Source organism: Medicago truncatula, unplaced genomic scaffold (assembly GCF_003473485.1).
Source record: "Medicago truncatula cultivar Jemalong A17 unplaced genomic scaffold, MtrunA17r5.0-ANR MtrunA17Chr0c01, whole genome shotgun sequence".
Lineage (NCBI taxonomy): Eukaryota > Viridiplantae > Streptophyta > Magnoliopsida > Fabales > Fabaceae > Medicago > Medicago truncatula.
The window spans coordinates 141,925-167,788 of record NW_024340360.1 but is presented as its reverse complement, the minus strand read 5'-3'; the positions used below and the strand labels follow the sequence as shown (position 1 = coordinate 167,788).

General features: G+C 31.6%; 2 long non-coding RNA genes across 3 annotated transcripts; both read left to right on the top strand.

The window, feature by feature from the left end:
- The first annotated feature begins 4,762 nt into the window (after positions 1–4,762).
- LOC112418427 (uncharacterized) lies at positions 4,763–8,138 on the top strand. The gene is made up of 2 exons (XR_003008644.2): positions 4,763–5,201; positions 5,476–8,138. It is a non-coding gene; the product is annotated as an uncharacterized lncRNA (long non-coding RNA).
- Positions 8,139–12,640: 4,502 nt separating this feature from the next.
- LOC25479635 (uncharacterized) lies at positions 12,641–17,425 on the top strand. 2 transcript variants are annotated; one of them, XR_003008638.2, is made up of 12 exons: positions 12,641–12,875; positions 12,988–13,135; positions 13,253–13,335; positions 13,529–13,592; positions 14,255–14,447; positions 14,667–14,718; positions 15,009–15,062; positions 15,155–16,007; positions 16,112–16,170; positions 16,618–16,723; positions 16,805–16,916; positions 17,071–17,425. It is a non-coding gene; the product is annotated as an uncharacterized lncRNA (long non-coding RNA). The 2 variants fall into 2 exon arrangements; XR_005643798.1 differs by having other exon boundaries at positions 12,647–12,875; positions 15,009–16,007.
- Positions 17,426–25,864: the final 8,439 nt, after the last annotated feature.

The window sequence follows — 25,864 nt, the reverse complement described above, 5'->3', positions numbered from 1 at the left end:
TATTTGGGTCCAAATTGTTATACTTGACAACATGTATGCAAGGATCTTTAACATTTTACGATTTCTTATAAACTAAATCATTTATGACTATATACCACTTATAACATTGTCATATCCCAATTTTTTCACCTAAGACAGCACTGACACGTGTCATTTAACCCCGATCGGTCTCAGCCTTTTCAAAAAAAATTCGATAGAGAGGTATTTTAAAATACCTCATATTTGATTCCGAGTCGAACCCTCTTCTCTCAATTTTCAATTTTCATTTAATTTCCATCTTTTATCAACTTTAAATCCATCTTAAATTTTTATCTTTTTTATCTCATTTTGATTCACTTTTAGTCCTTCTATCTTTTATTTTATTTTATCTTTATTATTATTATTTTTATTATTGTCAAATTTGGTCCGATAATATCCAAAGTGAACACAGCCTGTCAGCTTCCTCTCCAAGCCACAACAGCATGTCATGTTTCCTCTCCAAGCAACAAAATTTTGCTCATTTCAAGCTCTATAAATACAACACTCAAGCAGCACACAAAAGGGAGGGGGGGCCAACAAACAAAAAACATTCCACGGCCAGAACACAAGACAACAATTTTCATTCTTTTTCGATCCCAAACCAGCAACCAAAACACATAACAATTTTTCTCCCATTTTTTCTTACAATCCAAACCTTTCCAATCAACCAACCAAACACAAATTTCGAACCAGAACATTACTCACACAAAAATCTCAAACCAATAAAAACATTACAACACAACCGATCCAAACCCACGACACACACATCACAAGAACACAAACTGTTCTCACAACAATAACAACAAACCGTCACAAACAAATCTGTTCATGTAGAAAAGAAAGTATTATTTTCTTTCCTCTTAGATCTAGGACGTTTTAGCTTTTGTTTGGAAATTTTGTGTGCAAAATCGGAAAGAGGGAGAGAAAAGAAGGAGAGAGGACGAAAAAAAAATAAAAAAAGAGAGACACTTTCATCTCCGGCGCGGCGGCGCAGCCGCAATGGCTCACCGGTCCCCCCACCGGCCACCGCGCCGGAACCACCTCCGACCACCATCTCTCCACCGGAGAAGATGAAGAAAGGGAAGAGAGAAGGGAGAGATTCTCTCTCTAAAATAAGAGAAGAGAGAGAAAGAGAAATAAAAATGAATAAAAAACTGGAGCTGTGTATTTATAAAAGGGATTGAACCGGTTCAACTTCTGAACCGGTCCAATCCAGGCCCATTCGTTATTTTCTGAGGCCCAATCTCAATTCTTCATTTCATTCTTACACCCCCACTTTACTGCTTGCACACACACCAGCATCTCTTTTTTTTTTTATTTCTTTTTCATCCACTTTAATTCTCTCTCTATCTATTAATCCAAAGTGCTCTGGTCCTCAGTTAACTGTTAATATTATAATTATTCTCCAGAACAATCTGGTCCTTAATAATTAAATTAATCTAGGTCCAAAATTAACTGTTAATATTATATTCTTGTTTAATTTAATTATTTAATTATTCTCCAGAACAATCTGGTCGTTGTTATTTAAATTAATCCAGAGTGCTCTGGTCCAAAATTAACTGTTAATATTATATTCTTGTTTAATTTAATTATTCTCCAGAACAATCTGGTCCTTGTTAACTAAATTAATCCAGAGTGCTCTGGTCCTGTATTAATTGTTAATATTATATTTTTGTTTAATTTAATCATTCTCCAGAATATTCTGGTCCTACATATATTAAATACTATTTATATTGTTGAACTAACAATCTTTTCTTCACACCCACACACTTTTTTTTTTTTTATTGCTCTATTATTTTAATTTTCAGTTATTATTCAAAAACAACAAAAACATTCAAATATAAAAAATTCATAAAAAGATCTTTTCACAATAAACCTTGATCTTAAATCAAGTGACCGTCTTTTTATTTTATTTTTCTTAATCAAATTTCAAATCAATTCTAATTCAACTTCAAGTCAATTTCCTTCAATCTAAAAAACACAAATCAATTCTCATTTGCCACTTGGCTTTTTATTTCAAACCTTTTTTTCAAAAACTAATAAAAAATACAAAATCAATCAAACGTCAATTTCTACCCCGAACTACGAGGTTTTGATCCCTCACGGGTACGTAGGCAGAGGACCTTGCCCTTCCAAATCAACTAAAAAACAATTTTCTTTTTTTCTTTTCAACTCATCATTCAATTCTATTTTCATCTCTTTAAAAGCAAGCAAGTTTAAGCACAAAAAGTTAAATAAAATCAAGAGGTTCTCGTAGAGTACTAAAAATATTTATGATGCTAATACCTTCCCTAAATATAACCAACCCCCGAACCCTAAATCTCTTCAAAAAGGGTTGTTTGGAACGTTTTCCCCTTAAAAAAAAATTTGTTCAGTCGTGAGATAAAAAGTGATTCAAACGCTAATCAAATGGCCTTGACCTCCGAAAAATGGCGCGACAAACATATATTTAGTATTTTTTTTTTGTTGGTAAAATCCATCGATTTTGATTGCGATTTTACAATTTCCTATATCGATTCTACAAAAGTCCTTGAGTAAAATCCTTCGATTTTGATTGCGATTTTAGATGTCTCGATTTTGCTATTCCCTTTCGACCTGAAGTAAAGTCTCGATTTTGACAACCTTGTTCGTAGGATCTATAATGACAAAGGCACGCACGATCATGTGGAACTATATTGGCAAAGAGGTAGTATTAGAAAACTTCCAAATCATTGCTTATTCAAATTCGCATATTGTGTGCATTTATAGAGAAAGAAAAGTTTAATAATTTAAGGCTCGTGCTCATTGAAAGTCATGATTTGTCTCAATCATCTCATTGTTGTGTTTTTCAAAACCTCCACTTGATCAAATCAATCCACACAGAAACACAACTACTAACTTATTATTACTCTGTTTGAAAAGTTCATTTATGTGAACACTAATTAATCACTTTATAGTCCTAAAATTACACATTTGTTGAATATTAGAGGTAAAGTTTAAGAACATATAGCATAATGAGGAAAAGGTTGGTAGATCAAACGCTTTTCTGTAATCCTATAATCACACGATCAAACTTATTTACTTGTATCTTTCAAAAGTGCACACATATGGTTAGAATATTATTGAGTTCCACATCAAACTCTCCTATGGTTCCTATGTTTGTTTAAGCACCATCGATGTGGGACTGTTGAAATAAAACTCCAGAGTGCTATATGCTTTGCTACTAACTAGTTGTTTTATATGTCTTTGTACTGAGAATTTTGTATTAAGATGATGGACTTAGTTGCATAGTTATAGACTGTGACAAAAGAAAGAGGAACTGGAAAAAAAATTGAGTATAGAAAGTCTAATGTTATGAAAAACAATTGTCACATTTAACAAAAATCATTTCAAATACGATGATGAATTTACCATTATCTTATATCTAATCCGCAACCACAAAACAAACAATGGACAAGCTATATATATATATATATATATATATATATATATATGGTTCAAGTTCTCATTACTATAAGATGGAAGTGCATCATGATAAGAAAAAACTAGGAGGAGACTCATTGATGATGCCAAACAATGAAAAAATCTCATTGGAGTTGCTGTTATTGAGTAATGAAATCTACCTTATTCTGCAAGAAAACATGTTGAATAGATTTCTCACTCATAGAACACAAGTTGCATTGTGAAACCAGAATATGCAAATAAGCGAAGATTTAGAAGGAGGAATATGTGTTGGTTTATAATAATGATAGCCATCTCTAAATTGAAAACTTCCAACTCAAGTTATCATCACCTTGTAAAATAGACTCAATAATGTACCACTTCTGATTATAGATTAAATTGACCACTTTATTTTGAAGTTATCAAGTTATATTGAATAGTGACTTTTCAGTTCATCTACTCTAATCATTGTAAAGGCAAATGAACCATTGACTATGAAAACATATAAAAAAAGGTTTAGTTGTTGAAATGAAAATCATGTTTAAGGAACTAAGTTTACTTTCAAATTTTATGCATAACTAAATGTAAGTTTAAAAGTCATCCAATCAAGCATGACACCAGGACCCTACGAAATCTTCTCATTTTATCCAGAATTGAATCCAATAATTTAAAGACCAGATACACAAAACTCCAAAAAGTTAAAATTGACAAAACTCATCATCGCCTTTGGAGCTCTTCAAATCTAACCGAAAAGAAGAATTAGCAGTTGCAAAAACCTACCTAGTCAGGTATATTGTGATGTACATTAGCACAATTTTAATGCAATAACGCTACCACAAACTCTTTAAACTATGTCTAGCACAATTTTCGGATATACTATTAAGTTAAGTACGTAAATTGGTTGGTTTGTGTATTTGTCCTTGGGATGACAAGTATCTATAATGGCAAGAAAGGTTCAAAGGATTCAAGTTAATATCAATTGCAAATCCTTCTGTTAAACGGAAAGAAAAAATAATTATGAATTCTTAGTTTTTTCAGTAAATTGATTGTCGGGAAAATCCAACAAGAAAAATATTATTAATAACAATAATTTATATCTTATTGAAAATTCTCAAAAATCAATTCACCAAAAGTTATTACTACACACTGTGAATTATTGGTTCAGAACAAATTAATTGGCTTTGAGGTATAGAAGGGTCTTTTTATAGGTAAATCTTCCTCTTTATTTATCAACCCCTTCGATGTGGGACTTTTGACAGGAGTCTAATTTATATGTCTTGGTACACATGCTATTCTTTACAACTTTTAACTTGTTCAACTTTGGGCTTCATTGCTTAGAATAAATGTTATTTAGTACAAAATGTCTGAGATGAAATTGAATATTAAAGTCTTAGTAAATGAGTACTGACAAAATTACCAAAGAGGATCAAAACATTTAAGATAGGAATAATTTGTGGCTGATGATGTTGCTCCTAATAGTGATACAATACTTACTTTCTCTCTAACATCATTCCAATCCGGTCCTTCTTCTCTCACACTCTATTCATACCCATCCATGAATTCACTCCAGAGCGGTGAGTGGCTTCGTTCTTCCCTCCTAACCCCCAACTTCCACCAAACAAACAAACAATCATGACCGAACACGGCAAACTCAAATCCTACTCCGGCCACCCTCCTCCGCCGTCGGTTTCCCTCACCCCGACCCTCCTCCTGGATCCGACCCCTCCGCCCCTATTACAGTTATGGCTACTAAGCTTTTTCCGGTATTGTTCCTTCTTTTATTTATAGCTTATCTCTTCCATTTGGTTTTGTTCTGTAGCTTGAAAATGAAAATGTTTTGCAGCTTGAAAATGAAAAAATTGAATTTTTTTTTATTTTATATGTTAATATATTTTGATGAGCTCTATGACTGACTGGTCATACTAATTTAGAAATTTAATGAATTTTGGGTTATAAGTTCAATTTATCGATCTTCCCTTTTTGTTTGGAGATTTTGTTATTTTTTGTTGGTTTATACTTATCTAATCTTGGTTGTAGATTTATCTCTGTTCTTGACTGGCTCCTCTTTGTTGTTGATATCTAAGCTCTAATCCAGGTAACCAATGACGGTTTGATTTAATCATATGTGTTTTATTCTTTGATTTCCTTCACATTTTATGAGTCTTACTAACCTAATTTGATTACCCTTCAGCAAAATTTGGACTTTGCACCTTCATGCACACCTTTTTTCTTTTTCTTTTTTATGTTTACAAAACTCAATTTCCTCGGTTGTGTAACGATTAAGTTATATGTACTGTGAAGGGCATTGTTAGTATGCAAGAGCCATGTCAATTAATTCATTTCAAGTTATGGATTGTTTTCCTTGATTTTTTTTTTCTTCAAACATCCAATGTGTATTTTAATGGATTATATGTAAATGTCATCTTTCGTCTGTGTATACTACTGTTAAGCTACTTCTTCTAGGTGTTCTGCCATATCACTATGAAGCTACTTCTTCTCTGTTTGAGTCATTCTTCTCACCACATCGGTGCTCTGCCATTTTCTTACATGATTTAGGTTATTTCTGCTTTTGGTTGTTTTTTTCTTTACATCACTTCATATATTCTTCTTTTATCTTTAATTTTGCTTTTGGTTGTTGTGCTCAATATACTATTTCAAATGTGGCTGCTAAAGTGATTCTTGAAACTTGAAAACAATGTTATGTAAATTTGTTTAACTCTATGTGATTTAAATCTTATATTTGAAGCAAGAATGTCAAATAGCTATCGGTGATCAATGATATTAAATCATTTTATCTTATTGTAATGGTTGAATAACTGTTGAGAATGTAACAGTTTTGTTCAATGAATTGTTTACTAAGCTGAGATTATTGATCACAATATACGTTTATTCATACTCTGTTAAAAATGAGTTCTTTTTTGAATTCTTAGGTAGCTCTCGCTGTTGAGTTCCAACTCCTTCACTTATATAAACTTAAAAAAGTGCTAACGAGTTCTTTTTTAAATTAGGACTTATTTACTTGACCTTCTGACTTAGAAAGTTCTATAGTACTTTCAATTATGCAGGATTTAGGGAGTACTCAGTTATTGAAGATCAATATTAATACGTTGTGTCATTGTTGTATTTTTTTACATTCTAATTCTGTCAGTTTCGTATCTGCTACTGTTCTATATAATAAGGTACCTTTGATGTAGTTGTGTGGTACCTTTTGTACTCTGTTTGTGTCTAAGTACAATTTATCATTCCTTTTAGGTTGGCTATAATGTTTTGTAGGAAAAAATTTGGTTTTTATTTAGTGATTGACACTTGAGTATTTTGGAGAAAGATTTGAAAAAGAGAGGTTAGTTTACTGACTGATAAGTATTAGAACTTTGGAGAGAGATTTGGAAAAGATGTCAGTTCATCATCTTTAGTATTGGAATAATATGTCAATGAATTATATTTTCCATGCCTTTTATGTTGTCACTTTCCAATTTTGTTTTACCATTTTGTGCAGAAGGTGTCAAATGTAGAAAATTTGGATTTGGATTGGTTTTACATAGTGTTTTCTGAGTTAATTATTCTATTTCAGCTACATAACTTTCTTCTAACTTTTTCTTTGTTATAAAAGTTATAATATTGTTTTCTGTCAAGCTTCCTTGATTTATCATAGATTATATAACAATGATTTAAACTAACTTCAGTTGGATCATGTAAGGTTCAATCCATATCAAGTTAAATGTTAAAGTATCCTCCTTTGTTTCTCTATGCTCAATTGACTCAAATATCCCCTCTTGGTAATTCTTTTAAATTACATTAAAGAAAATATTATTTTCTTTTTGATTTGTTTCTTTGTCGTCTCATTTAGATCATTAGAGTTGCAAACCAATGTTATACTATATGCATCTCACTTTTTAGTCATGTCAATTTAAGTGGTTAGGAAATTTATGGAATAAGCTAATTACACAGTTAGTGTACGGCAGCTTTGCTGTTGCTTTCATACTGTTGAGTGTTATACTTCAACCTTGATTTAGTTTCCCTTATAATGGCAGCTTTGGCATGCTGTAAATTTATAATTTTTTTCTAATTCTCATGTACGGAAGTACTTACATATTTGTAATAGAAAATTATTGCTTTCTTTTATGCCCATCACATAGAGGATATAGAATAATACCACCCTACGACCAAAAGGAAACTCATAAAAGGATGATCTTTAGTTTAAAGCTAAAGAGATGGAAAAAAATGTATTCAACCCAATTAGGGGGCGAAGAAGTGTTAAAGAGTCTAAAATGTCAAGACTGTGGGAACCAAGCAAAGAAGGATTGTGCATACTCAAGGTGCAGAAGTTGCTGCAAAAACAAAGATTTTAACTGCCATACACATATCAGAACTTCAGAAGCACTTGGATTCCTGCTGATAGAAAATTAGTGGAAAAAAAGATCTGAAATGCATCCTAAAATGCCATGGATCGTGATTGAAGATTCAAAGTAATCAAGGAGCATTATTTCGTAATATTAGTTATGCCGACATGTCTTAAGTGAAACCATTTTGGCTATCTAATTGTTTGTTGTCCCTTTCTTAGTTAAAATTTTCCATTTATGGAGTTGTCATATTTTGTGTGAATTATGTAAGGGCTGGGTTAACTATTTTGGATACAAATTTGTATTTGCACCTTTTGCTGGATTGGCATTAATTAAGTATTTTTTGTTTTTAAGCTTGAATCTTGGATTTGATATTACTTTAGAGTAAACCATGTGAATCTGTGATGCCATTTTTATCTTTTTATGAATAGCGGTGACATCCAGTGTGAGTTTTCTATATCAATTCATGTTTGCTATTTCTCACTATCAACTCATTTTTTATCGTATAAATTGTGGTCCATCATGAATACATAATTGTATAATGTCAGCGAACGTAAAAATAAAATAAAAAAATGTAGAGTCTTTAAAAAAAGGAAGCAATTTTTCACATAAGTACACATTAAAAGTAAATAATATGAAAATCAATTTCATCTTAATTTTATATATATGACGGTAATTTGCTATGGTTATTCTCATAAACTTTCAGCATGATGAACGATCAATTAAGTTAACCATAATCTTGAATCAAGACATGATTGGCATTTGCCATGGAAAAACATGTCAAGACAAATTTTATTTCGATATTGTATTTCTAATAATTTTATTGGTGTTTATTGATAGACTCATGCATCTCATTGGTCAAAGGTCAATTATCGGTATCAATTACGGTCGATATCGCACGGGTCAAGAGTCTAGTACAAATGAAAAGAAAAGTTGCAAAGAAACCCTAGCAAAACCCTAAGCAAACCCCAACACTTTTTACTAAAATGCCCTTCTTTGAAGCCAAAATGCTGGTTTTTTCAAAATTCAAAATCTGTCTTCTGCTTTTATCAGTAGAGATGCACACTAATCAGAAATAAGCACAACAAAATAAACCAATAGCACAAAAAGCTTCACGTGACCATCCCTCTCTCATAATACAGCTTTTTTCTCTCTGTTTCTCCTTCTCTTATCTTCTCATAACCATCTTCTTCTTCTTTCTCTCTCTCTCTCTCAAAACTGGAAAATACTTCGGTGACATAGAGTTAGGTGACATTGGCCAATCACAATGCCACAATGCTTGTGTTTCTCTTTCTTTCACAAGCATTGTGACATTGTGATTGGTCAATGTCATCAATGTCACCCAACTCTATGTCACCCAAGTGCTACCCGTGGTAGAGAGAGGGAATCGCGGTGGAGTTAACGGATGGAGATAGGGTCTCCCTTGGCCATCCAATAAAGTCTCAGCCTCATTAACATATGGTAATCAATCTTTACAGGTTTTTCAATTTCCATATTTCTTTCAGCTTCAATCTTTTTTTTCTTCCTTTTCATTGTTATTAAATGAATTTGACTTACCAAAAATATTTGATCACACATACCATATATTTGGTTAACTTAAATTTTTCAGAATGATATAAGACGTGTAGAAATTAAGGGTGTCTACCTATCATTGCTGTCACATACACTTTGTAAGGATGCACGGTTTATTCGTATTCATTAGCTAGTTGAAGTAACATCATATGATAACAATATATGTCAAAAATATTTTTGAGATTACGTATAAAATAATTGTGCATTAATTTTTATAAAGAGACATATTAACTAGTGCAATTTTATCAAAAAAGAAAAATTATCTATTGTCTAAAGTAAATTGATTTTTTAGAAAACCAGTACTCAAAAAAATAATTTATATAAAAAATTAATTTTTCTAGATACCGGATTTCTTAACAAATCAATGCACTAAAAATTATAACTAATGAACATCGTGAACAACAAAATCTTGGTTATTGTATCCCAATAGTTACTTAAATCAAAAGTATATAAGGTTCTTTTATAGGTAAATCATCCTATTGTTATTTCAGCACCTTCGATGTGGGATTTACCCAAACCAAACTATTTTATATGTTCTGTTCCTCCTCCTCCTCCTCATGTTTCCAGCTGTTTTAGATGATTCAGCCAAATCGTCGCCGTTAACAGAATCAAAGAAAGAGGATATTTGAAAAACGTCACACTCTTGCAAGTTAGAAATCAGAAATGAAATCTGATCAAGTAAAAGTGCCTTTCAATTAGGAGTATGTATACGTATAAGTTCTATTTGAGTAGTTGACAATAGCATAGAGTATTAATATGTTCTAATTACTTCATAAAATGATATTAATATGTTTTCAAATAAGTGATTCCCAAGCATCAACAAATTTTTCGCAAACTAATTAACATCAAAACTTTGTATGTGTGAAAGCTATTTAAGTTCAATAAATCATGGATGTTAAATAGTACATGTATATTAACATAATTTCTTGTTGTTGAGAAACATGACATCCATGAAAGTAGAGAGAAGAAAGCTTAGAAAATTATTGTATTGATAATTGTTGAAGGGATACAAAATTGAAAAGATAGTTACAAAAGAATCAACTTGTGACTTATATAGTGAATACACTAATACCCTTAACTAACTCTAAAATGAGTATAACTACCTATATTTCAACACTTGTGACATATATACTTCAGATATTTGCATATATACCACCAGAAACTGAATTAAATTTAACAAACTGACTAGCAACAAGAAAAAATGTCACATCACAGTGATAGGGACAATGACAATGATAACGTTGTAACTAAATTGTCAATAGGAAATGTAGAAACAAATTAATTTAGTAAGTTATATTTCTAATCAAGTTAAACTTTCTTTCCAAATTTCTGTTGCTTGTTAATCCGTTGACAAACATAGTATTGAGATGAAATCAACTACATGGAATCCTTTGTAGTCCACTCCTAACTCAACTTGCAAATGTTGAGTTTGCTAGGCTGGACGTCGAGATTAGGGTTTGAACCCAGATTCCTTCACTTATACATGTGTGTGAGTTGTAAGTGTGAATCGTGATTTTTGTAATTCTGTCCATCAATCGACAAAAAGATAGGGAAAAAAAAATGTCTACATATAGTTGACATTTTTATGATTATCTAATTCAGTTTTGGATGCACAAAAAGAGAAAACTATAAAGGAATTAACCTAGGAGTAGAAACTTCAATACAACTAGCTAAAAGTAAATGACTAATTTAAAGTGTTGAAACATGAAGCTCCACCTTAGTAAAATTTAAAATATTTCAAACCTTCAAAGCAGGTAGGAATAAAATATGTGAGGTTTCTCCATTTATATTTAAAATTTGGGAAAGCTAAAAAAACAAAAGAAACCCATTTTGAACATATGTTTTACAAATGTGAATCAATAAAAATGTGAATTTAAGGATCAACAAAGTTGTTGAGAAATAGGAGTTTCAAGTCTACCAGGCTAAATTTTCCAGTCAGGTCGTGGCAAATTATATTACTACCTTAGGTGATAGCAGAGATTTAGGTTAAAACTAGAAACAAATTCATATTGACAGTATTGGAATTTATATTATAATTACAATATAGCAAAAAAAAAAAAAAGAAGCAATAAATAACTAAAATGCGAAAGGAAATGAGACACTAGCTCCAACACCGACACATGTGTTTACGTTCAATTAATACATTTTCTCAAATTATCATCAGTGACAATGTATTCGTGTCAGTGTTAGTGTTGCGTCTGTGTTAGCGCTTCATAGGCAATATTTCGAGAACTTTAAATTTGTTAAATTTTGGATTAAGATGGGTTTCGTTACATAGGATGTGACAAGAGAAACTGAGAAAAGAACCTGTAGCAATATGGATTTTCTTGATTTTATATATATATGGAGTAGATAGTAGATACTTAATAAGATTGTTTATGCTTTGTATTTTGAGAACCCAGTGATTTGTGGATAGGAGATATGCACTTTCAAAAAATATCTTCACTACTTGAACAATTTACTGATTAGTTATCTTTTTATCTGAACCATTACAGTGCAGCCATAGAAGAAACATATGTTAGGCAGCTTGTTTAGTGTGCAGATAATATTTGTCCGCGTACTCCAAGGAAGTAACAACTGCTTGCGTCTCTGGCAGATAAAGTCTCCAGCAGATTTTGTGGCTCTTATCTATGATGGGCATGGCGATCGACAGAGAAGTTGCTAGCTGCGGTGGTATCATACGCAGTAGTGAAGTTAATTTCAAGGCTGTCTTTTCCTTCTATATTAGGATGTTTGATAGGGGGGACTTTCAAAGGTCTAAATCTGGCGTGGAAAAGTGGGACATAGACTCATTAGGGTTGAATCAGAATCCATAATTGCTATCAAACTGGTTAAATATGGTTGTCCAAAGGAGCACAAGTCCTTTCAACTCGCAGGATATTTATAGGATCTATAATGACTAAGGTACAATCATGTCGAACAATATGTGAAAGAGGAAAACCATGTGGCACGATCTATAACTTAGTCTTTAAATGATAATTGAAAAATGAACTTTGCCTTGTCCGAAATACAAGATTATAGAGGACAAAGATGAAAAAAAATACTACTAGTTATTGGATACATTGATTTTAGAGGGACACACTAAATGGAAAAAAAAATTTCCTTTCAGAACACCCACAAAAATCAATGCACCGTAAATTACTTTACTCGATTGACTCCAAATTGTTAGTTTTATAACTGGTGTTCCTCTTGCTTGTTTAAGAACCTTCGATGTGGGACTATTCAAACCATACTATATTATATGTCAGAACCATTCAAATACTCCTGAAAATCTACCAAGTCTTCCAAAAAGCCATTGGAAAATGAATCCAATGTTCATCTGAAGTAGATAGATAGATCTCCTGAGAAGATATCAAATAATGAAAAATCAGCTGTGAATAGACTTGTAATCTGAATCTGAATCTACATGATATTTACTATTGAATGAAAAATCAAAATTGCTAAATGATTCAATTGAATAGTGCCATGACATGATTTCAACTAAGTTATTATTATTCATCGTTGTTGTTGAACAAGCAGCAGGAGGTGCAAATTTGTTTTGTGTGATCTTAATTCAATTATCTTTCTACTTAACTTTGATCTTAAGTTTTCTATTTCAATTTTAAGTTTAATCAATTTGTTTTGATTGATCATGTAGTTTGTCACAGGTGAAAATTGGAACCACAAAGAATTGAAAAAAATTGAGAGAGAGGAAATATTGGGTTTTGTCTGGATTTTACCTTCTTTTTTTGTTGACTGGTGAATGAGTGATTGAAATTAATGTTCTCGAAATGGCAATGATAGATGTATTAGCAACTATCCTTCAATTTCATATTCTGTTTTTTTTTTTTTTTTTTTAATGTTTAAATTTTTGACAGATTTTTTATATTCACTTTCTTTTCTCTGGTTTTGTTTGGTGACAGATTGGAGTTTGTTAGAAAATGAAGCATCACAAATTACAGTTGGAGGTGTTTGATGAATCTTATTGCCAGGACTCAAATTATAGGTATAACCTTATAAGTACCTTTTATCTACATAAACACATGTTCTGATTTCATTTTGGTTTGAATTAATATGGTAAATAAAATTGAAATTGTTGATAATGGTTATGATTCTGATTATTTGGTTATATGATTATTACCTTCCACAAGTTGATAATTGAAATTGTTGAAATTGTGTTTTTCTCTATTATGTTGTAGGTTCACAAAGTTGTTAAGATAATCAGAATAAACAGAAGCAGAGGCAGAACACAACCATGTAGAGGTATACATATTTACTTTTCACTATTTTGTGTTGAATTTGTAGTTTTTTTGGTTTTAATTCAGGGTTTGATTCTTTGGGTTTGTGTTGTTGTTTATTGATTCCGGAGGTTGTTATTCACATTTTGCTTTCAAACGGTGGATTTGTTCCTTTGATTCATGAGTGATGAGTTTCTCCCACAATTTTGATTTAAGCTTGATATGTGGGTTTGTTGTGTTTTACACTCTAATTATTTGCTATAATTTGGTAGTTACCTTTTCAAGTCAGTTAATGGTGCTCTTCCTTTGATTGTAAGTAGAAACCTCGATTTCGCGACTTTTATGAACTGTGGTTTAGTTTGATCGCCGTGACTTTTGCATATTTCACTTATCATAGTCTGGAAATTGGTATTTGTATTTTGTTTGATTAGGTTAATTCATCGCTATTAATTTCTCATTTAAATATTGTTTTGATGATTTTTGGTTTATTCTGTTACAAATGCACCCTGAGCACTCATAATAATTGTATGCAAGTGTTAGCAACAAAGACTGTGTATATTTTTTTAGCGTCATTGTCTTGATCTTGAACATTAAAGGCTATGATTAATTATATTTTTAGTTGCAGTGTTTCTATTTTTAAGTGAAAAATTATGTTAAGATATTCATGGATTTGAACTATATTTTCAGGAGCATATGAATGACCGTTGGAGTATGGGAAGCAACATTCATCCGTCTACCCAGTCAAGGAAAATTTCCATAGGAGCTATGGCAGAACCGAAAGCCAGCTCAAGAAGCGGACCTCTAAGAAAGGGGTTCATTTTTGTTGTCCTTAGAATCAAAAAGAAATACTAGGTGTTTGTATGCTTCTCTACTTTTTCAGGTGAGGTTCATTTGTAGTTTGTTTTCTTTCTTTGCAGTTTTTTTTTTTATTGTAGATGATCATATCATAGATTTGTATATTTTTTTATGGTGTTTTTCATTTTACAAATAATTGTTTTATGCTTGGTTGATATCACTTTACAGTGATATAGATGATTTTATATGTAGTTGTAAAATTGCATCCTCAATTTTCCTGATTTATTTTCTTATTTTTTTGCAGGCGGTGAAATTATTGGAGTGGGTTGTATTCTCAGGGTTCTGTTCATATCCAGGTGAGATTCTACTGTCTTTTGGTTTCCTTTTTTGTTTGTTTGTTCTTGTAGATGATCTTATATGTCCCTCTATATTGATTTTAATGGTGTTTTTTCATTTTACAAGTAATTGTTTTACACTTCGATGATGCCAATTTGAAATGACAAGTTTAAGTTGTCATACCACAAAGCCCTTGATTATTTGTTTGAGTAATTGCTTTGAGATCATAACTATTAGGCTGTGTAGTTGTTAGTGTCATATTTGATATTCATACTCTGGTTTCAATTTCCTAATGATTATGATGTTGCAGTTTGAAGGTTGCATTAGGATATTGCAAGTCAATGGACATAAATATGCAGCAAAGGTGATATTTATGAGTTTATATGTGATTGTAAAATGTCTGGCTTTGGCTATCTCATCCTTCATTTTCCTGATTTCTTTACATCATTTTTGCAGGTTGCGAGATTATATGAGGGCTACTTACACATCCAGGTCAGCTACTATTATTTTTTGGTTTATTTCATTGCATTTTGTTTCTTTGTAGATGATCTTAGGTGTGCCTCTTTAATGATTTTAATGGTGTTTTTTTACAATACTATATAACTTCATTTTACCAGCTCATTCCGTTTACAATATGCTGGTTCTTTTATTTAGAGTCAAGCACAAGATTCATTGTTTTGTTCCCTAAAAATAGTCTTCTTCTTTTATTGTTGTGTGCAGAATATCCAATTTTTGTATATTTTCACATTATGCACTCATTTCATTTAACATTTTAGTGCACCCAAATGTGAAGTTTAGACAAGAACTTTACATGATCGTTTTGTGTTGTTCTACAACATCTTGGAAGAGCCATATTCAAAATCACAAGATTTGTACGATGCTATGACTCATTTATCATTGTTTATCTACTATATTTTGCTATAGCATGTTCGTGTCTTTGTTCTAATTATGTTGTTGTTCATGCTCTTTGCTTCTAGAGTGAGTCTCTTCTTTCATAACTTTGATTAATCAGTTGGCAATAAGTTTGAGAACCAAAGAGAGGGTTAAGAAGGCCAAATATGGTGTTGTCTCTGCTGTTCTTACATCAAATGATGCCACTGAGACTAAGATAAGCTGAATCATGTTTACGGATCTGTCATGCTTTTGAATTACGATCACAGCCGCAGGTGCTGTTATACTGCGAACATTTTTATTGCGGAAAAATCTAGGACTTACTTTACAGGTTCTAAAGAAAAAAGGTGTTGTGATTCTCCCAGACATTTATGCAAATTCAGGAGGTGTTACAGTTAGCTACTTTGAGTGGGTTCAGGTAACTTATATTTATATAATTAAACTCTGTTTTCATATGGATGCTTTTGCATGTGTAAGAAACTTATGATTGAATTTTATGTGGCACTCTTATTGTTATCTTAGGGAGTAGCTTCTTTGCTCAATGGCATGTTTGGTTCTGTAACCGGAAGTGCAGCATCGGTGTACGTTTATCTCATCTCTTTCTCATAAGATTCTCTTTGTCCTATTCATTTTCTGCATTATGCACTGCACTTATCAGTTGGTTTTATGATTTTTTTTTTCCTGCATTTGGTATGATGGGCTAACAGGCTCTGCATCATTTCATAATTTTAGCATATTTTCTAATCTATGTAACTTTATGTTCTTTTTTACATAAATTCAGATTTGACGTTTCTAAAGGTTAATATCCTATTTTTAATGTTGTTCTTTTAGTGATATCTGATGCCTCACCCTTTCCTTTTCAACTAGGAAAATTTGGAGCATTTTTACCTCTATACCTTTCAACCTGAAAAAATTGAATCTTTCCATTCAAATAACTAGATGTTGGGAACTGTTGGGTATGACATTACTCGAGCACTCCTAACGACTGCTAACAATTTTACAACTATGCTTTTTGATTTATTTGACAGGTTACAAGAGTAGCAAAAATTACTAAGAGTTATGACCATTTGGAGCTTATGCCAAAGTCGTAATTCTACCGACACCACACCTACTTTCATCGTGAGCCGAGCAAAGGTCTCCCTAAATGAATGTAAAGAACAAAAGCACAGAATGTTTTTGCCTACATGGTTTTTATTGACTAAATTATTTTATTAGGTGGTATAAGTGCGCCTCTGCGGGCTTCACAGTGTTGGGTGTTTATATGATAGCCAATCATGCTGTTCGATACATCATGAAAAGATGACGTCGCAATGAATTGGAAAAAAAGGTACACATCACCGGATACAAAACTGAATACCGTTGAATGTCTTTCAATTTGGAAGACAAATTTACAATGTTATTTATGAACAATGCATATGCATATGATTCTACTTCATTTTACATTACTTCACACCTTTAATAATCTGAGCAATTTTATGCAGGGTTCTCGCTGCAGCTGCTAAGATATGTGGACAAGATAATGGAGGTATATTGCAATGGTGTTGGAATCCGAGAGAATGCTTGAATAGGAGGTGATGGCTGGTGCCTTGTGGAGAGGACTGTTTTGGTTGCTGCTATGAGGTTTTGGGCCTGTCAGTTATTGGTTTTTGGTTTATTGGCTTTCTGTTAGTTTTTCTGCAGCATTACTGCCGCTGTTTTTTCTATCAGTTTCGTGGTTTTGGTTGGCCTATGCGCTTCTGCGTTTTGTTTTGCCGTTGTAGCCAGCTTTGGCTTTTGTAATTCTCTTAAACCTTTAGCACTTCTTGTGCTTTGTTATTATTAATATATGTTGTTTCAGAAAAAAAATATCTATCATTTTGAATTCGCAGACAAAATACACTCCCTAATTATATAAGCCTCGAAATATAATTTTCTTTTCATAAATTTGTGCCTTCTAATGTTCACAATATGTTTGGTGATATGCTGACTAAAACTCATTTATATTGTTGTCTCAAATGTGTGCTGGGCTCATCAACAAATAACATGGAGTGGCCGGCAACACTTTATTATTTATACACATCTAAAATTAAATTTAAGTTTATAGATTTAACAGTGTAGCTATGGTTGTATAGTAGTAAACTCGTGTCTGATATTGTTTATGTAATGGTTCAAGAGTGCATTAGATCTAGCATTTTATTACACACTAGCTTTATTCATTCAATTAATATGGAGTTCAAATTCAGCATACTAGCTCTATTGTTAATAAAGTGCTAAACCAAAGGATTAAAACAAATTTTAGTACTGTTAAAAAAAAAGGAACAATTCTTTTACTAAATCAAGGCATGGTGATGGAACATTGCTTTACCTCTATGCTAACTTGCTTGATTTCCTACGTCTTCACACACATAAAATCCTTACACTAGTTTTAAATGATAGAATACAAGATATTTCCAAATTTCATTCGGCATTGGTCAAGGTCGAGGATAATGTTTCAGATGATGTACAAGTATTACATTGTATGGGTTGTGAGGAAGAAGAAAATGCTAAGGGGGTTTAATTGGTATTAGCGATTTTTTGCTACAAATTCTGGTTTTGATATATGGGAATGTACGTGGAAAAGTTGTGACTGTTAAGTTTTTGATGAAGTTTTCTAAGAATTTAGCCTATGCTTAGGCTGTTTCAGATCATGGTGATGTCCTTGCCTTGCTGACTAGTTGTGAAGTGTTGATAAATCTAGTTAGTGTGTTAAGGTAGTGCAAAGAATTATGGTTAAGCATGAACTTGTATATATGTTTATCTTGCTTGTAAAGGGTGTTTTCATATATAAATCTTCCTCTTGGGACTTCTAGACACTACACTTTTAAACTAATTATAAATGAACATCATTATTAGTACCAATGAACATTAATTTTTAAACTAAGTGGACAAAGCAATGTGAATTACTTGGTCCGGAAAGAGTTACTTTGTCTCCGTGTATGAATGATCTTTTATAGATAAATATTTTTCTTGGTTGTTTCAGCACCTTCGATGTGGGACTGCTGCACCAAACTATTTTGTATACTTCAGACCTGGAAAGCTTCTTTTGAGATATACAAGGATAAGCTAGAAGTGAACAAAACTGTAAGTTTAGCTGTCATGGTTTAACCATTACAGTAGTTAAAGTAAGATTATGGGGAGGGATCAATCGCATGAAAACTGAAAATTCTACTATTAGAAAAACATATAATCTGCATTTAATCTCATTGCAGTTTTAACGGAAATATCAACTGTCACTCTATCTTCTGCAGGTCATTGGAAATGGTATGCCAGTATGGTTCTAGCTTTGAAATAAAACAATTTTATATGTCTTGTTCTTCCTCTGTTCATGTTTCTAGCTTTATTCTTTATAACTTTGAAAGCAACATGACCTTGTGATAGTGACCTTTCAATTGGGAGCACATAGCTATAAGTTCTATTTGATTAGTTAACAATAGTATAGAGTATTAGAGGTGAAACTAAGACAAAACTGCTGTTATTATGTTTTCTTTTAAGTTAGTTCTAACTGCAGACCAAAGAACCATACTCTTAATTTGTATTATAATTCCTAGTCCTCTTTCTAACAAGTGATTCCCAAGCTTGAACAAATTTTTTGTAAGCCATGTTTGCTATAAAACCTTATTATATTTTTCTTAAATTTTTAATTTTTTTTTTATATCTATTGATGTATTTTTATTCTCTTATTTCAGCCTTATGAAATGATCTTATGATTAAAAAGATTATTTCTTTACCGTATGAACAGAAAGAAAAAATAAAAAAATTGGGGACTTGAATTATTTCAATACATTGATTTTCAATAACAATCCATATGAGAAAATATTAGGTTACAAATCAAAACTTAATTTATAATATTTCTCATTTGGACTCTCATGAAAATGAATGCATCAAAAATTAAGTGGATGTCACAACACAATTGTGATTTATTGAGTCTAGGTAAAGCTTCCTCTAGGTTGCAATAGAACCTTCGATGTGGGATTATTGTGAGTGCTAGCTGCTTTGCTACTAACTACACTTGTATATATACAGAGAAAAAAGACAACACTGTAAACTTTGAGAAGAAGAAGATTTACCTTTCTAATTCTTGGAGATAATTTCTTTGTTCACAAATGCAGCAATAAAAAAATGGGAGGTTGGTACTTTCATTGACTACATGAGCCTCGTGCTCATTGAAAGTCATGATTTGTCTCAATCATCTCATTGTTGTGTTTTTCAAAACCTCCACTTGATCAAATCAATCCACACAATTAACAATTAACAATGATGAAAACTTAACAAAAAAAAGTTTAGTTGTTGTATTGTATTTTGAGGAACTAAGTTTACTTTCACATTGAGTGCAACATACTACCAAATATAAGTTTAGGCAACATGGTTTATCTGAAAATATAATCAGATAAATTCTGCTATTAGGAAAATATAATCAGTGTTTTACAGTCTCTTGCTTGTTAAAGAAACTTCGATGTGAGACTATTGAATTCAAACTAGTTTATATGTCTTGTTTATGCTATTCTTTACAACTTTGAAAGCAGCAGAACCTTTTGCAGGTTACAAAGAACAATATATTAGGGAAATTAATGCCACACTCATGCAAGATATTGGATTAAGTAACAGAACATGTTGCAGTGCCTTTCAATTCAAACCTAGTCCCATTGAAACACTTACAAATGGTGGAAATTCTCCAATATTAGGACAATTGCCTTCCAAGCAATAGACCCGGGTTCAACTCCCAGAAAATGCAAATATACTTTTAAAACGTAGTACAAGTGAGTTACACAGAGAAGTCTCACAGCATTAATAGCAATTTGCATAACACATACATAGTAAAAAACGTAAACTATTAGTATTAGGAACCTAGCTTCAAGGGAAATAGGTAAACCGTGAAGGCATATAAATTTCACACATAGATGATCACATCCATTAATTTAAAATCGACCTTCATTCATCTCAATCTCTTTAATTCCATTTGCTAAATCAGTTCATTGGATAAGTTTAATAGATGCATAAACTCTCTCAAATACCCTCATGTTTCATTACTCATCTATCATCACATTACTTACACTTTCCTCATCAATTTTTCATGTCAAAATACATTTTTTCACCCATACCTACAATATGTTTGTTGAAATTCCTCAACCAAACATATTTTTGCATTATCCAATGACTTCTACTTAAATTGGACGTTTCAATTAGACAAACAACAAGTAATTCTTATTGTTGGATAATGATCTTCAAAGTCTCTAACCCCACATTCTATTAAACAGAAGAGAAAAAAAAAGGATTGATTTACCAATTAAAAAAAATGAAGGACTCTTGATTAATTCGGTACATTTAATTTCAGATAAACCATTCCAACATGTATATCAGAAATCAATTGACCAAAAGTTATTATTGATGAGCAGTTTAATAAATTAAGTGGACAACACAATATGAATTGGTCCGACTCCGAACTGTTATACTTAGAAAACATGTATACCAGGGTGTTTTATAGGCAATTATTCCTCTTGGTTCTTTGAAAACCTTCGATGTGGGACTATATGTCTTTTTCTTCATACTCATGTTTCTAGCTGTTCTATAAGTCTTCGTTGCATAGAATAATTGTTATTTAGAACAAAATTTCTACGATGAAATTGAACATCGAGTTTTAGTAAATGATAATGATTACTGATATTGATATTACCACCACCTCTGCAAATAATAATGAGTCTCTCAAATCAAAAAAATATGGATCAAGAAAAAATTGAGTATATGGGTGATAATGTAGCTCATAATATTGATACAATACTTAAAATTCTGACGTAAAAGCCTATCCTGATCCAAAAGAACCAAAGAGGATCAATGTTATTTTAGGAGGTAAAACTTATTATGGAGAAATTTATTCATTACTTAACATATTTTGTTTTTTAAAAAAAAAATATTTCAAAAATTAGTTTTTAAAACACTCTCAATTTTTGCAAAATTATTCTAAAAACTAGCGGTTTTTGAAATGCTTTGGAAAGACTTGTTTTTTGCAAGAATTTTTTACTAGTTTTTTTCTTTCTAAATACTAGCGGTTTTTATGGTAAAGCTTTTTTTATTAGTTTTTGGTAAGACTTTTTTTTTCCTAATAGTTGAGTTAAAATTTTATTGAGTCGATATGTAAATTGTATCATCCCTCAAAAAATGTAAATTGTGACAAGCTCATTTGATGTATCATATTAAGCCTTTGAGTACATAAGTAAATGAATAGAAAGACAGGTCCTAGACTATTTTGATTTTGGTTCAAACCCTGATATAAGCTCAAAATCTCGGGTTATAAGCTCTAATACTATAATCATTTGTATAAAAAAATTCTTAGTGGTTAAAATAGAATCGCTTATATAAGTTGTTTATCCAAACAAGACTTAAGTATATCTTGGTTAAGGTCGTCTATGTGTATTCAAATTGGTAAGTAAAAATGCATATTTTAAAAAAAATAATAAAAATAATTGGCAGAATTTCAAAGAACAATATTATTTTTGTCAAGATCCATTATTTAAACATTTCATTAAAAAAGGTAAAAAAAGGTAAAAAAAATGTGGTTGTGTCACTAACACTATTTTTTATTTTATTTTTGAGTAAATTGTCACTTTAGTCCCTGACCCTGCACCTCGTGTCACAAAGGTCTCTAACTCGGGATTAAATACAAAGTAGTTCTTGAATGAGTACCTCCATATCAGTTTAGTCCCTGACGCTAAAAATTTCTTTTAACTAATGAGGTGGCGTGCATGAGGTGTCATAGAGACTAATTGAAAGTAGAAAATGGTCACTTTGATCCCTGAACCGAAAATCAATATCCTAAAATTGAAACTCAAATCCCTAAAACCCAAATTAAATCCCCAAATTCCTAAATCCTTAACTTTCAAATCCTTAAATCTCATATAAAAACGAATCACACATTTTTTTGTATAAAAAAGGTAAAGGTTAAGAATGTATAGCAAAATGAGGAAAAAGTTGGTAAATTAAACACTCCTATAATCCTAAAATCACATAATCAAACTTATTTACATGTATCTTTTAATATTGCACACAAATGGTTAGAAATCTCTTAATCAGACAATCAAACTTATTTACATGAATCTTTTGATAATGCAACATACTACCAAATATAAGTTAGACGGCATGGTGCCACCTTTACAGGTAGTTAAAGTAAGCTTATGAAAATCGAAAATTCTAAATTTATAAGAGAAAATTTATTATTTAAATTTATTCAATGAATGATATATATAATTCTTAATATAGACTAGATATATCATTTATTGAACTTGCCAAAAAAAAATATCATTTATTGAATGAATTTTTTTTTTTTTTTTGAGCAAATTTATTGAATGAATATAAAAAATTTACTTCTCTAATATAAATGAGACAAAGTAGTATAAGTGGTAGCAATATTTGATAAGGAATCATTGATTTGTATAAGATCAAGTTAGGATGTAAGCCAAGTGCAGTATGCTAGACTAGCGTGCTTTCAGAACCTTAACATAATCGGATTGAGATTCAGTGATTTTAGGACGGGTAAGTCATTGAGACTTTAGAGCTAAGATTCAACACAATTAGCTAACAAATTTAATTTTTAGCTCAATTTCAGTTTATTTGGTTAGCGAATCAAATTCAAATAATTAATTATTGAATATATGACTCAAAGGATTAATGTTTTAATAGAGAAAAGTTAATTTTAGAATTTTGTCAAATAGCTAATGGTTGAAACTCATATATTTTAAATAGAGAATAGTAAGATGTTCAAGGTTCAAACTTCAACCCCTTCATATATTATACAATATTTCTATCAATTTAGAACTTAAATTATTTCAGTGTATTGATTTATGAAAAAACTTGCATAGTAAAAACTAATTAATAACAACAATTTTTCCCATACAGAGTTCCTACATAAACAAATGCACCAAAATATTTAACTAATGAACCGTGGATCGCAAAATGTGAATTATTGGATCCAAGCAGATTCTAAAGCCTCGTATATACAAAGGCTATTTTATAGGTAAATTTTACTCTGGTTGTTTGAATACAGTGGATGTGGAACAGTAAAAATATCCCATGAGGCAGAAACGTGTTTTGCTTGCCACAGTGAGTGAACCCAAAGACAAGACAAGTCTGCGTCTCCTCCTTTCTCGTTCTTCATTTCAACGATCAATTCATATTCAATTGATTGATTCAAAATGGCTATGAAGCTAGCAACATGTTTTGTGTGCTGGAATCTGAGCAGAGGTAATAATGGATTGAAGGTTTCTTTGAACCAAAAATTATAACTAATGATAAATCAGTTAAATGGACATCACAATGTGAATATTGGGTCCGAATTGTTATACTTCGACAACATGTATACAAGGGTCTATTATAGGTAAGTATTCCTCATGGTTCTTTAACAAAACTATTTTATGTATGTTCTTGTTTTATAGTGCTGATAATTTGTATATGCCATTCAAGTGCTAGTAAATGCTATGCCGGACAGTATTGAATAAACATGGAAGTATCCAGTTGTTTGGTCCTCCTCACGTCACATGCACCTTTCTATGGCAGTGGAAACGAAAGGGGTTCGATTGCAATATCCTTGAAATCTACAGAATTGACCAAGGACTTGATTGCAGCCAATAATGTTGAAGAGAAGTGTAAGTTACAAGTTAATGTTCTGCAAATTGTGCCTTGGTATATTATCATACCTTACAATTATTAGTAGATGAAAATCCTCAAACAGTCTCAGATTTATTCTGCTGCTCTAAATATAGAGTTTGATAAGGTGTGCTCAAATTCTTATTTTCAATTACATTGCTCAAATGTAGAGTTCAACTCCAGGAGAATTGGAAGTAGAAAATCAACCTTCGGTGACACTGCTAGTTTTTTGCCCGGGCCCATTAGCACATATATTTGGGCCGGGTCTAAAAAATCTGGGTTTTTTTGGCCCAAGCCCATTCGGGCCATATAAAATTCGGCCGGGTTAGTCCATCGGACTTTGGACCGGCCCATTATTAATATTTTCATTTGTTTGTTAAAAACACAATTTTTTAAAAAAAATTATCAATTAATTTAAAATTTATTAATAAACATAATTAAATATGGAAACTTAATAAGATGAATGAATATACCTCAGAGTTTTAAAATTCTAAAGTTTATAAATTATAAATTCGATTGAATTGAAGGAATAATTTAGAGTTTAATTAATATTCAATATTAATGTAAAAATTATTTACACTTCTATATTCATCCAATCATATTTTAAAAAAAAGATAACTATGAGTAACTAATATATAAAAAATACATATAAAATTGTGATTTTTTAAATAAAAAAAAAAGCTAAAATGGATCAAGCCGGGCTGGCCCATGACACAGGCTAGGCCGGGCTCAAGAATATGCAGCCCAATTATAAATGGGTTGGGCCAAACTGACCCATTTATGTAGTTGGTCCACTCAGGCTGACACCTCTAAATAAAGGTCACAAGATATATTGGATGTTAAGTTTTGCATATGATTTAAAATGAATCGAGTTGACTCAACTCGTTAAGAATCTCAAAACCTCAACCCCATGTATTATACAATATCCCTTTCATAAACAACAATTTTTCGTACACTAACTCCCAATAAATTTAACTAATGAACCGTGGATAGCACAATGTGAATTTGAATTATTGGATCCAAGCGGTTGCTTAACCATAATGTATACAAGGGTATTTTATAGGTAAATTTTCCTCTTGTTGTTTGAACACAGTCGATGTGGGACAGTTAGCAACATGTTTTGTGTGCTAAAATCTGAGCAGAAGTAATAATAATCACAACATAATGCGTTCTCAATTTCCACTTTCTTGCAAAATGCCACACCGTACTATCATTTCTATCTTGTTTATCCACTACAAAATCATTTTATGGAAGAACTTCTAACATTCCACTTTTGATACCAATTCATATTAATGTTAGTTCACTAGTAATTAGTTCCTTGATTGACTTGTACAGTAGTAGTATAATCAATCATTCTTTGTTGTTGTAAGATAAGGAGTCATGGCTGATACCTCATGGCCACTTCAATGAAAGATGTGGCCTTTTCTTAAGAAAATTGTTAACTTATAACGTGAACCATACCATGCCAGATCATAATGAATCCATTAGGCCACTAGCATGATTTTTTAAGCTTATTGCCCACCACTATCCTTCAAAGCATATAGAGGCAAAAATTAACAATTGTTTACTTCATTGTATCTATCTATCATATCACTAACTTTGCATCCTAACATAGAGATACTC